The sequence below is a fragment of the Heterocephalus glaber genome, unplaced genomic scaffold, assembly GCF_053883595.1.
Source record: "Heterocephalus glaber isolate CG9 unplaced genomic scaffold, H.glaber_assembly_v1.0 deba00001532, whole genome shotgun sequence".
Lineage (NCBI taxonomy): Eukaryota > Metazoa > Chordata > Mammalia > Rodentia > Bathyergidae > Heterocephalus > Heterocephalus glaber.
In genome coordinates, this window is record NW_028258330.1 from 34697150 (window position 1) to 34708710 (window position 11561).

General features: G+C 38.9%; 1 pseudogene; it reads right to left on the reverse strand.

The window, feature by feature from the left end:
* Window positions 1-3006: 3006 nt before the first annotated feature.
* On the reverse strand, window positions 3007-10893 carry LOC101701974 (discoidin, CUB and LCCL domain-containing protein 2-like; annotated as a pseudogene).
* Window positions 10894-11561: the final 668 nt, after the last annotated feature.

Consider the following 11561-nt stretch of genomic DNA (forward strand, 5'->3'; position numbering starts at 1 on the left):
TTAGGGACTTCAAGTTCAAAACCAAAGGCAGAGCTAGTAACTATTTTCCTAGGCAGAGGCTGGTCAGTTGTCTTGCTAGGGGTTAAATGAAAAGCTTACAATGTTTCACATAATGTACTGGTTCTTTGTCTCATTGGACATGATGTTTCTAATAGACCTTTTCCTCTCCAGGTGACAATGTAGAACCAAGGCAAAGAAGTACAGCTTTATCACTTTCCAAAGCTTTGAGGCCACATTCATATTTAAATGAGCTCATATTCTGCTTCTTGCCACTGGGTGAGGGGAGAAAGGTAAACATAATGGAGTTTTAATTCTGCATAAATTCTCTGCTTGGAGCCCTTTTATCAGTGAATAAATCCACTGTTTAATGCAAAGTGCAAATAGTGAAACATGAACTGAAATACCTGCACTAGACTTAGCACTTACAACAGGATCCATTTAGGTTTACAGTTTTTAATGAAAGATAAATCAGAAATAACAATATCATTAACTCTCTTGGTTCCTAGAATCAAGTAACAGGCAAAGTCAGCATAACTCTATGAAAACTATAGTGGTCATGCTTGCCATATTACTTCTGATTCTATTTCTGTAACTAATGTCAGGGGAAAAATAAACCACAGTGACAGAAGTCTTAAATGTTTCAAGCAAAGAATAAACATTCAAGGGAAATTTGTCAAAAATTGTTAAATACCATCACATTTTCAGTTGTTACTTGATTGTCTCCAAGGCTGTGTGCTGTGTTTGTGTTTGTGTGTGTGTGTGTATACATGCAAGTATATATATAGTCTGATATAATCACACATAAATATACTAAAAAACAAAAAATTAAAAAATCTCTAATATGAAAAACAACTAAAAAGTTGAAAACTAGAAAAAACATTTGAATCGGGCTCAGCTCTTCTGCAGAGTAAAGTATATAAAAATAATAACAAGTAGACATTTCATTAAAATCATTTTTAGTTCAAGGACAGCACAGTGGCAGTATGAATCAAGTGTTAAAATATGCATCATTACCAAAAATTTGCCTCATAAAAAAAGAAACCAAGCTCCAAGGAAAAGCAATCATGTCAAACAATTCCACAAAATAGTACGTTTCTTTGGGAAAAATGAAAGGTACTGAAAACATCTCTCTCAAAGATTTAAACAGGTACGTGACTTGGGAAGAAGTATATTCTCTTCAATGAATAAAAACAATAAAGCAACTGGTTTACTCCATTCCCATCTGAAAGGACATAGGTGCATTAATATATATGCTTTACACATTAACATATGGTTTAACACGTGTTTAGCAGCTGATTTTTGTTTCAAGTATCTTGAAACAAAATATGCATTGATTTTTCAATAATTGAAATTGTGCCTCAAAGTTTGAAAAAGGAAAAGCAAATGTGAATAAAACCAACAAAATATTGGAGAAGTCAGGGAAGCTGCAGAAGTAATTCTCTTTCTTATGCAGTTTCTAGAATACTGTACTGGTATACTTATGGATGCACCCAAAATGAATACTGTTCACCTTTATTCAAATTTAGTAAATTCTGCCAACAAAATAATCTTGTGGCATTAAGTCAGAAGAAATGACTAGAACCTAATGGAAAATAAAAAGCTCTATTTCCTTACTATTATCTTTTATTTTACTTTTTATTTTTAATTTGATTTTTTCATGTGTACCTGAATCAACTCCACACAAGGAATGTAAACATTATGTACTGCACACATGTACTAATGAAAAAAAAATTAGTACATTTTTTTACAGCAAGTCTACCAACTAATATTCATGGAAGAAGGGATGTCAAATTTATATATTTTTATCACACAGTGAACTTATGTTGTCTTGCCAGTCTAAAGATGTTTAGATGTGGTTTTTGTACTATAGCCTAATAAATTACATTACATATGACTTCTCACTCACCCCATCTAAAGCAAGTTCTGGGCAGGCCATGAACAAATGGTGACTAAAAGTTTCATTTCCTAGGATGCTATCACATCTATTCTCTAGGTATGACACAAAAGACTACTCACAACTCTTACTATACACAAAAGGCACAAGTGCATCATACTGAAGGATATACATTAGATTTCTATTTCTTATAAAAGTTTTATTATAGGAAAACAAATTAAAATTATTTGACTAAAATAGCACATCTTGAGACTCGAGAAGTTGTGTATGTTTGTGTGTGTCTGTGTGTGTGTGTGTGCGTTTGTGTGTGTAAAAAAACCAAAGAGGACAACTCTGGTCACATTTTTTTGTATTCAAGGAAATTTTTATTACTTCTGTGTGTAGAGGGAATCTTCTTGACAGCTTTTCTAAATTTTAAATTGCTTCTGTTCTGTTTCCATATAGAGATGTATACTTAAAGACATCAGAGGATCTGATTTTATGAGTCTGATAAAACAAGCATTACCTACAAAAAACCACTAATATTTTATAAACAAGAATGGAGCCAGTCACAAAGAGCACCAAGTAGAATAAGCATGGAGGAGACCAGGTCCTGTACCATGCAGTGTTAAAGCTCTTTAAGAGTTCCAGCAAGTGACAAGTTGGTCACCCAGCTTATTACAAGTCAATTTCCTAGCCACCAATCTTCCTACAACAGAGAAGTGTGTATGGCTACAATCAAAACAATCTTATATCACCATTTTTTAAAAATCCAGGATGCAATATAGGAATAGAAAAGGGGGAAAACATAATAATACCCAACTTTCACAAAAGGAAAATTTCAAGCCATTACATATTTCAAGAACAGTACTATGCATCAATGCCCATTAGGCTTATAGAACCAACTTGAGTTCATTAATGTACCTGAAGCATTGGTGATAAATACTCTGATTTTCAGTTTCTTTGAAGTGCATTATAGATATCTTTTTCTGTATTAAAAATAATGTTTTACAGTAGTAATAAACAAGTTGTTGAAAATTTAACAGGCAAGAATTAACTGTGCAACAGTAACTCCTCTAAAGCAAGATAGCAAGATAAGTAGTTTTCTGTACTTTGGCCACATTTTCTCAACAACTTCAGTGGCAGAAATGCAATACATTCTATATATTACTACCACTAATAATTTTTTTAAAAGGCCATGTACTTTAAATTGATGCTTTGTAAAAAGCAGCATCATCTTCAAAGGATTTCTTTAAAAACATCATACTCCCCATCCCCTCTTTCTTCTGATACTTGCTGTGTCCTCTGTGACACCTGGTACACCAATTCTTCTGGCGCACCTGTCTTCCCACCTTTAGGGGTATCATAGTGGGGCTGGGCTGAGGAGCAGCTGTCAGTCTGGAGAGAAGTTTATTCTAAGTTCCCACTAAAGGGGAGGGTGGTTCCCTGTAGCTTTGAAAGTGGATGTAGAGGGCAGACCAACTGAGGCTGTGGGGTGTGCTGACATCTCTGTGACAATTGGGGTTGCATATTCAGGCCCAGTAATTGGGAGAGGCTCAGCATAAGCATGATAAACTTCCTGCACTGGAGTGTTGTAAAGATCTAGGTCTGCATAGCCTGCTTCTTTTCCTTCTTCTGGTTTAAAGGTAGATCTCTGATGAAGTGTACCCACAATTCCTCCCACAAGTGGTTGTGCATACTCTGCAGAGTCAGTTTGTAGCCTTGTGGTGACTTATTTCAGATTTAAATGATTAACTTCACTACTGTTATAGTGAACTGGGGTTTCTTCGTGTTCCAGTGATTTGGCAAGGAGAAACTGCTTCATTCCTTTCCACCAACCTGCCTGGTCCCAGGTAGGTAAGTCATAGGTGCCTTCAGTTTTTTTCTTTCTGTTTCTCCAATGCCAAGCACATGCTAATATTAGGATAAGAGTAGTGAGGACCATGGCTAGCACAGGGACAAGAACAGCAGCCAATGCTACATCTTTGGTTACATTTGGAGTTATGGTCCAATTTTTCATATCAGGAGTGACAGTTGTTTGGTCTGGCTGTGCAGGAAATTCATTACTACTGCATGGTTGTAATGCTGAGTAAATTTTGGGGCATGGCCTTTGGCTACTTTGGGAGGGGCTGTGGAGTTTTTGAGGTCATTGTTCTTCTGAGGAGGTGGAGGTTGAGTAAGTTTTGGAGGACAGGGCTGTCGCAGTTCAGTGGCTGCAGTGCACATGCACTGTAGAGGCTGGGGGTGGGGGGGCAGTGGCCATGGCAAGGAGTGGGGGGAGGTGCCTCTGGCTCAGCTGGGCCAGCAGGAGCATGAGAGATCCACAGCGGACCCCCTGAGGCATCAGGATGGTGGCCTCCATGGTCAGCAATATTTTACAGAGTGCTTCTGGTTCCATATGGTTTTGCTGAGCTTGTAAAAGAGACACTTGGATGGTGGATTAACAAGAACCCTGATGTTTTGTAGAAAGCATCAAATTGGAGAACACTGAATTTTCACCCTAGTCCAGCAGCTCTGCTGCTCAGGTAAATGCAGATGAATGAAGACCCCATTCAGAAAGTTACCTGGCCAGCAATCCAGAGCTGATGCAGGGGTGAACTCACCTGTGAGACAAACAGAGTAAAAGAGACAGCATGATCTCCCAGGACAATTTCCAGACTTGGATGAGGAACACTGGTGGTAAGTGTGTCCAGCTGGGGGTAATTTTCTATCTTTGCTGAGTTACAACTATGGGTCAGTCTCTGTCATCAGAGCAGCGTAACTTGGCCAAATTTACTTAAGTCACTGTTAAATCAAGCTATGTACCCAGTACCTGAGGATGCTGTGATAGATTTGTTAAAAGACATACAAATGTATGTCCCATCTTTTCCCCAGGAAGGGACAACTAGCTTAATAGCATGGGAACATGTAGATACCATCCTCCTTGAGGCCTGGTGAAGGGGTGATCATCTCTCTCCCAGAACGCTCCCCACTTGGCCCTTAGTCCACTCTGCTCAAAGGTCAGAGTTACTAGCCATTTTATTTGTGATTGAAAACTTCCCTCCCCAACCTCTTAACATTTTAAGTGATTTCTCTTATGCAGTTTGGTTGACTCAAAGACTGGAAGGAGCTATGGTCTGCTCTACCCTAGAACCTAAATTATTAAACTTGTTTTTAAGATTACAAAAGGCCATGTGGCAAAAAATTGCTCCTGCCTTAATAACTTGGGGTAGAGGTTTTGCTTGTGTGCTGACAGATAATGATGCAACTTTGTGGCTGCCCTCCTGAAATGTGAGACTGTGGGTCACAGTGATGGAACCACCAACATCTTGGAGAATGGGTGATATAGCACCCCAGCTAAGAGTGATAAGCCAGCTACACCTGAGTGACCCATCTCACCAGCAAGAACCAACAAATCCACAGCGGGGTCCAGGATTGAGATGATGTCCCCAGAGAAAAAATAAATATAGATTAAAAAAGGGGAGGCACAACTTGAAAATATTCTTTTTACATTTATAGGCATAAAAGTGCTTGCATTCCTTCTGATTCTAATTGGAAAAGATCTCTGTTAATTGACTACAAAAGTTTTTGACTAGCCTTCTATACAATTATAAACCTAAAAATCATAAGAAGGATATTATAATTCAATTTGGCCAAATATATTTGAGTGCAGCCTTGTTTCATAAATTGTCTTATATGTTTGTCTGTTGTCTATTTGTCTGTTTGTACAGTTGAGCTCAGATTTTTTTCCCCTCTTTTCCTTTTCAGCTTTTGAAAAAAAAAGTTCCTTTTCCTTAAAAGATATTCACCTATTACTGGAATGGCTTGCAGATAAATGTTATTAAATTAAAGGCATGCCCTTCTTCCCCCCAGTTGCTAACTGATCAAAGTGCCATCAAGATTTATTTGTCAAGGTACATAGTGACCATGGGTACTCCCTTTGGTAAATAAAGAAGCAGCTGCCCAGCAAATAATTATTCTGGTCTTAATTCACTAAAGGGACCCCCTAATAATTTTCATAATCTTATGGGAGACACACCACAATAAATATTATCTGTTATTATAAATTGATTAAATCCATTATCATTGAAGTTTTAGTTCTAAATATCTTATTATAAAATGTTTATATTGGTTAAAGTTCTAAAAGTGATATTGTGATATGTTTACATTGGTCATCTTCAAAAGATTAATTTCTGTGACATAAGCAAAACACTGCTATTAGAAAGATGCTTTTGGTACCAAACTACATTGAAGAACATAAGGTTTTATGTAATTGTGATATTTATTACTGATCCTTTTCTGGTGTACAAAATGTATTCATGCACTCTAATCGTATGGGTCTTTCAACATATTGTTTACAGTAATAACCTTTTGATTCAGATATTTGCCTTTCTCTTATGCTCCATCCACTTATGATAATAAACACACTTGTAGGCTGATTTATTTTCCTTAGATGACATCCTATAAAAAGATAGCTACTTAGGGATCCAACCACAAGAACAACCATAATTGACAATAATAACAGTTTAACCATATTTTTATTCCAAAATACTTAATATCCAGGTAAATTTATAATAGTTGAGTTCACCACTCCTCTTACATTCCTAATGTTATTGATCTTCTCTTCTGGGTGTTCAACAACCAAAATTTAGAGACTAAAACTGAAGAGATATCTGGGCTAAAAAGGCAGCCAATATTTTGGCCCTGGCCCTCCAAGGTCAACAACAATAGCAAAAAGCTCCAGGTTATGAGGGAACCATCGCCAAGATCCTGCATTTTTGGTGAGTCACCCAACCTCCTGAGCAAGGAGGTTGCCAAACACCAAAACAGTAAAGATCCAACAAAAAGTGTGCCAAAAGAATGTCACCACGAGGAAAAAAAATCTCCCATGCTTTCACAGGAAGCAACAAGGCTGTGACATATCCTGATGGCTGACACTGACAGAGGAGCTAAGAGGCTCTATGCATGGTTCCAAGACAGTGCCTGAGGAGACTCACTTGACCTTGTTAGACAGCAAGAGGTTGATTTTATTTACTATAGGTCAGACCGTAACTTGGTCTTAAACACCCAGTAGAAAAGTATACCCGAAGACAATATTTATTTAAGTTCAAACAAAAGTTTTAAGTTTTTTAGCCAACAATGTTTAAAAAAATCATTAGATTTTTCATCCTTTTACAGCCCCAATTAAAAGAAATTATGCTTATTATAGACAGCTAAGCCAGTCAAACACACTATAGATCCTCACAATATAAAGGGACAAGCCATTGTTGGGTGTGCTTACTTTTCCTAAAAACACCTTCACATAAAACAAAAATAAAAGGGAGATATGTTGGGAGCAATGCTACATAATTTTAGGGAAAAATCATTTGGTTAGCTTAGTTCTCCTGCCTACAGCCCAGCTATGGAATTCTGAGACATAATTGCATTTTGGCTTCCAGTCACAGCTGAGATCTCCATGAACCGGGAAGCTGTGATTCTCCAGGACGAGAAACATCCTGGGAGCCGAAAACATCCTGGGAGGAACAAACATCTACTCAGTTCCTCGTTGTTCTTGGATTGTTACATCTTGTTTACATGGATGTACTGAACTCTCTGCAAGTCATTTGTTACACTTGTTTCTCCCGATGTACTGAGTACTGAATAAAACGTGTGGTGAGCTGGGGGTTTTCTTTTTTTGCCACCCAGAGCAGCACTGATCAGACCCAAAGCTCAGCTTCTTCTCAGTCTCATTTTTCTACCTTTCCTGTAATTCGCCATGTACTGCCATGGCTCGCAGGAGACTAGGACTTACTGCAGAGGTTCTAGTAATGTCCCCTTTCCCTGTTCCCTACATACAACCCTTTTTATTATGAAAATGTTTAGCTAATAGGTGCTTTGGGTGGTTCAGAACACATTATAGATATTTCCATTCTTTCTTGTGGGGAAAAATAGTCTGGACTTACAACCAACTCGAGTTACAACAGCCCTCATGCAAAAATTGAGTTCATAAGTCAAAGGTCCACTCTTAAGACATGTTTAGAGACTTTTTTGGCCTATATTTCTCAGAAATTTGACATTAAAAGCCTTTTCTAGTATTTTCATATCTAACAAAATAAGCTGTAACAAAAATATAGATGTTTCATTAAACATTTATTAATGGGGGTTTTGCCACATAAAAGCAAACTGGAATTATAAAAATGAATTAAAATGTGCAGAACATATCCCTGACAATTTGATATCTTCTCGAGCCAATGGGCTACAGGGGCTGTGAAGGGAGCAAGGCAGCTGTGGTGAGGGACCACGATGTTTTCAAACCCAGACCTGGTGGTGGTGGCCCCTGTGGCAACAGCCACACCACAGGTCCAAGTGCCAGGGGCAGTGGCCACCACACAGAAGAGGAGAGCGTGGTCGAGTCAGGCGCTGAAGGAGCGCCCTTGGTTCCACCGCCCTGTCCTCTCCTGAGCAGATCCAGGATGAGAAGACTGATAAAAAGCTAGCTGAACAGCTATAAAATGCCCAAATCTGGGTTCACAAAACCAGTTCAGAGTGAAAATTCTGACTGACAACAATATGGTAGAGAAACCATATGGAACAAAGAGAAAGAAGGTCCAGAATAGAAGAAAACTAAAAAGGAAGTGGGAAATAAGAAATCTACACCAGTAAGCATTCTTTTTGGTTTATCCACTCAGAGTGAAAGCAGATGGTGCTTCTCATGCAGAAGACAGCGAGAGACAACAGCCCAGGTGACAGGCCTGCCATGGCTGAGTTGATGGGCATGCTGAACATTCCCCAGGCCCAGCTAAACTTGTTTTACCAGTTGTTTTGAACTATGTGGTCTTTATCATTTCTTGAATTTAGCAGAATTACCTGTAAAATCAGTTTTGTAATGTTATCGTTATTTGTGTGACATTTTGTTTATTGTTTCCTCTACTCTATTAGAAGCTATGTAAGAGCAGGGAACTCTGTATTTACTGGGCATTAAGTAAATACCTGTAAAACAAAATGAGTAATTTAGAAAAAGGGGTGATCAATTTGAGAAATCATGGCAGAACTCAACCTTACTGAAGATTTCTCCCAGCTTTTCTGTAAGGCTGTTTTTCAGCCTTCCAGTTCACTGGGATCCTGCTGACCAGCAGGTAATTTTAGCATATGGCTTGTTTCTGACTGACAGAATATATAAATCATTTTTGTCTGGAGAAAAAAGTTTCTTTGGGGGTCTGCATTCAAGGAATCTTAAAAGATTATTGAGATCTGAGCTAGGGATTTAGCTCAGTTGTTCCACCACCTGCCTTGCAAGCACAAGGTCCTGAGTTCAATCCGGGGAACCCCCCAAAAAACTATTGAGATGCATTGAAAAAGGAACAATTTTCCAGTGAACTTTTCCTGTATTGACTTTACAAATCTGAGACAACATGGTATATAGATATTATAATTTTAATCAAAACATGAGTGCATCTGTCTTATTAAAAACATTACTAAAAACATTGTAGAGCTTTTTAAAATAAAATATATTGTTTTGATCACTCTCACCTTTTCTTCTCACTTGGGACAGACTGTCCAAATTCAAGGTATTTTAGAGTGCTAAAACTACTGATGTTTGTGTAAAATGTTAACTTTGAGATCAAGTTTAACTGTTAACTAGAAAGAATTTTTAAAAACCTGAATTTTTTGTACTTCAACATTTGTCCTTAGAATAAATTCAAGAGTTGATGCAATAAAAAATATTGATATCTTCTCAAAAAAAGTTTTGGAGGACGACCTTTAGGAATAAACTGCCATCCCAGCAGTTCCACTTCAGTGGCAATTTTCTGCTCCCATTGCATAGGGATCACTCTAATAAAATGTGCAATAATCATTGGCAAACATTTATTATGCACATTCTGGTGATAATTTTTGTTTCTTTGAAATATCTTGTATGGCTCCGTCCTCCTCTCACATAGTCCAATTCCATCCATCATCACTATACTGAATTCCATAAGCAGATACATAATAATTATGCTCTACCATGGTGGATCCAGTAGTGATAATGCCTGTTATCTTCTTTTCCTTATTCAGATCTATTTGTAATCACTGATTTTTATCAGTGGCCAATGAAGCCCAAGGAAGTCCAGGTTTTTTCAGTCTGGACTTTTCAGGTTTCCAACTGTTCTTCTGCCCTGTGTGGTCAGTTCACTCCAGTACTGATGATGCTGTTGTATGAGGGTCAGCAATCACACCAGATTCCATTCCCAGTGTTCCCTAACAACCACTTGTTTTAAATGTAAAAAGACTTGTAAATAAGTGTCCCACCACAGATGTGACATTGTTGGCCAAGGAACTTTCATAATATGGAATGCCTTTACTAATTACAACACTGATTTGCCCACCCAACACATCTGACACTACTCCTGCATGTATACCAGCCATGCATAATGGTGAGGAATCTCTATGTCCATGAGGAATTATTCCAGATATCTCAGCAAAAGGAAAGAGACAACCAAGTGGGCAGTACTTACTGAACTCAGATTCCAAAAAGTTGGATACAGTATCCAAACAAGTAATTGGATCTTGTTTATTTATAACTGAGTATGCAGCACAAAATCCTTGTTCATAGCTATGGTCTTGACTCATGAACATCATTGCAATTTCATTGTTTTTTGATTCAGTTGAATGGTTCACTTTTAACCCCAGGCCACAGTATTAACCTTGACACTTTGACTCTAAGTCACATGTTATACACAACAGTCAGTTCTGGAAGGACTGAGGATAATATCTATTTCTGTTCTGCCAAGTCCAATTCTATTACAAATTTTCAAGTAACCAAAGTGACAAGAATAAGTATCTTGAATGTCAATGTCACCCAATTTGATGCGAATTTGTTCTCCCATCTTGACATGGATCTCACATTTACAAACGGTGTTCTTGGGACAGGTCTGACAATAGTTCATGGATGCAAAAGTTCCACTTTTGGTGCCCAGTACAGTGTGTCCACATCCATCACCTTGCTGAGCCCTCACATCCTCCAGCAGTACGAGCAGGATAAGTAGGTGCAGGAGAAACAGAGGCATGAAGGAAGAGTTGGAGCCTGGAGGAAGGGAGAAGGAGAGGGGCAATGTGGCCTGGACTTGAGGACACTGTGAGCAGCACCTGGCTCTCACAACCGCCCAGCTCCATGTGTGCTGCCAGAGGCCTGGACGCCCCTGGCCTCAACACCAGGCTGGAGAGAGAGAGCTCCTGAGAGAGCGAGGCAGCCCGCACCCCGCCCCAAGACGGTACCCCTCCGCCCCTCACCCTCACCCCGCTTTCACCTCCTCCTCTGTCCCTAACCCCCCCCGGCCCAGAGACCCCAGGCGGGAGCGCAGGGGAGGGGAGGGAAGGAAGCTGGTGCTCAGGCTGCGGAGGGCGACCATGGCAGAGAAGGGGAACAAGCCATAGACGCCAGGCTCCTAGCTCGGACCCTAGCACACTGCGCTTGCCCCATGTATATTTTCTTTCAAAATTGACTCTCATGTATATTTTCTTTCAAAATTGTATCTAAGACATAACATTTAGGTATGTTATGTCCTGGGGCCATATCAGAGGTTCTCAGGGTTGTCTTTTATTAGATTCACCTAGGGAGGTTAAAAACACTTGATATTTGGATCCCTTCACCAGAGTTTATGATTTATACACATGTGAATAAATATGAGTTGTTTGTAAAGCTTCAGAGAAGTCTCAGATGTGGTGCTTAAAAGGATCAAGCTCCACTGGA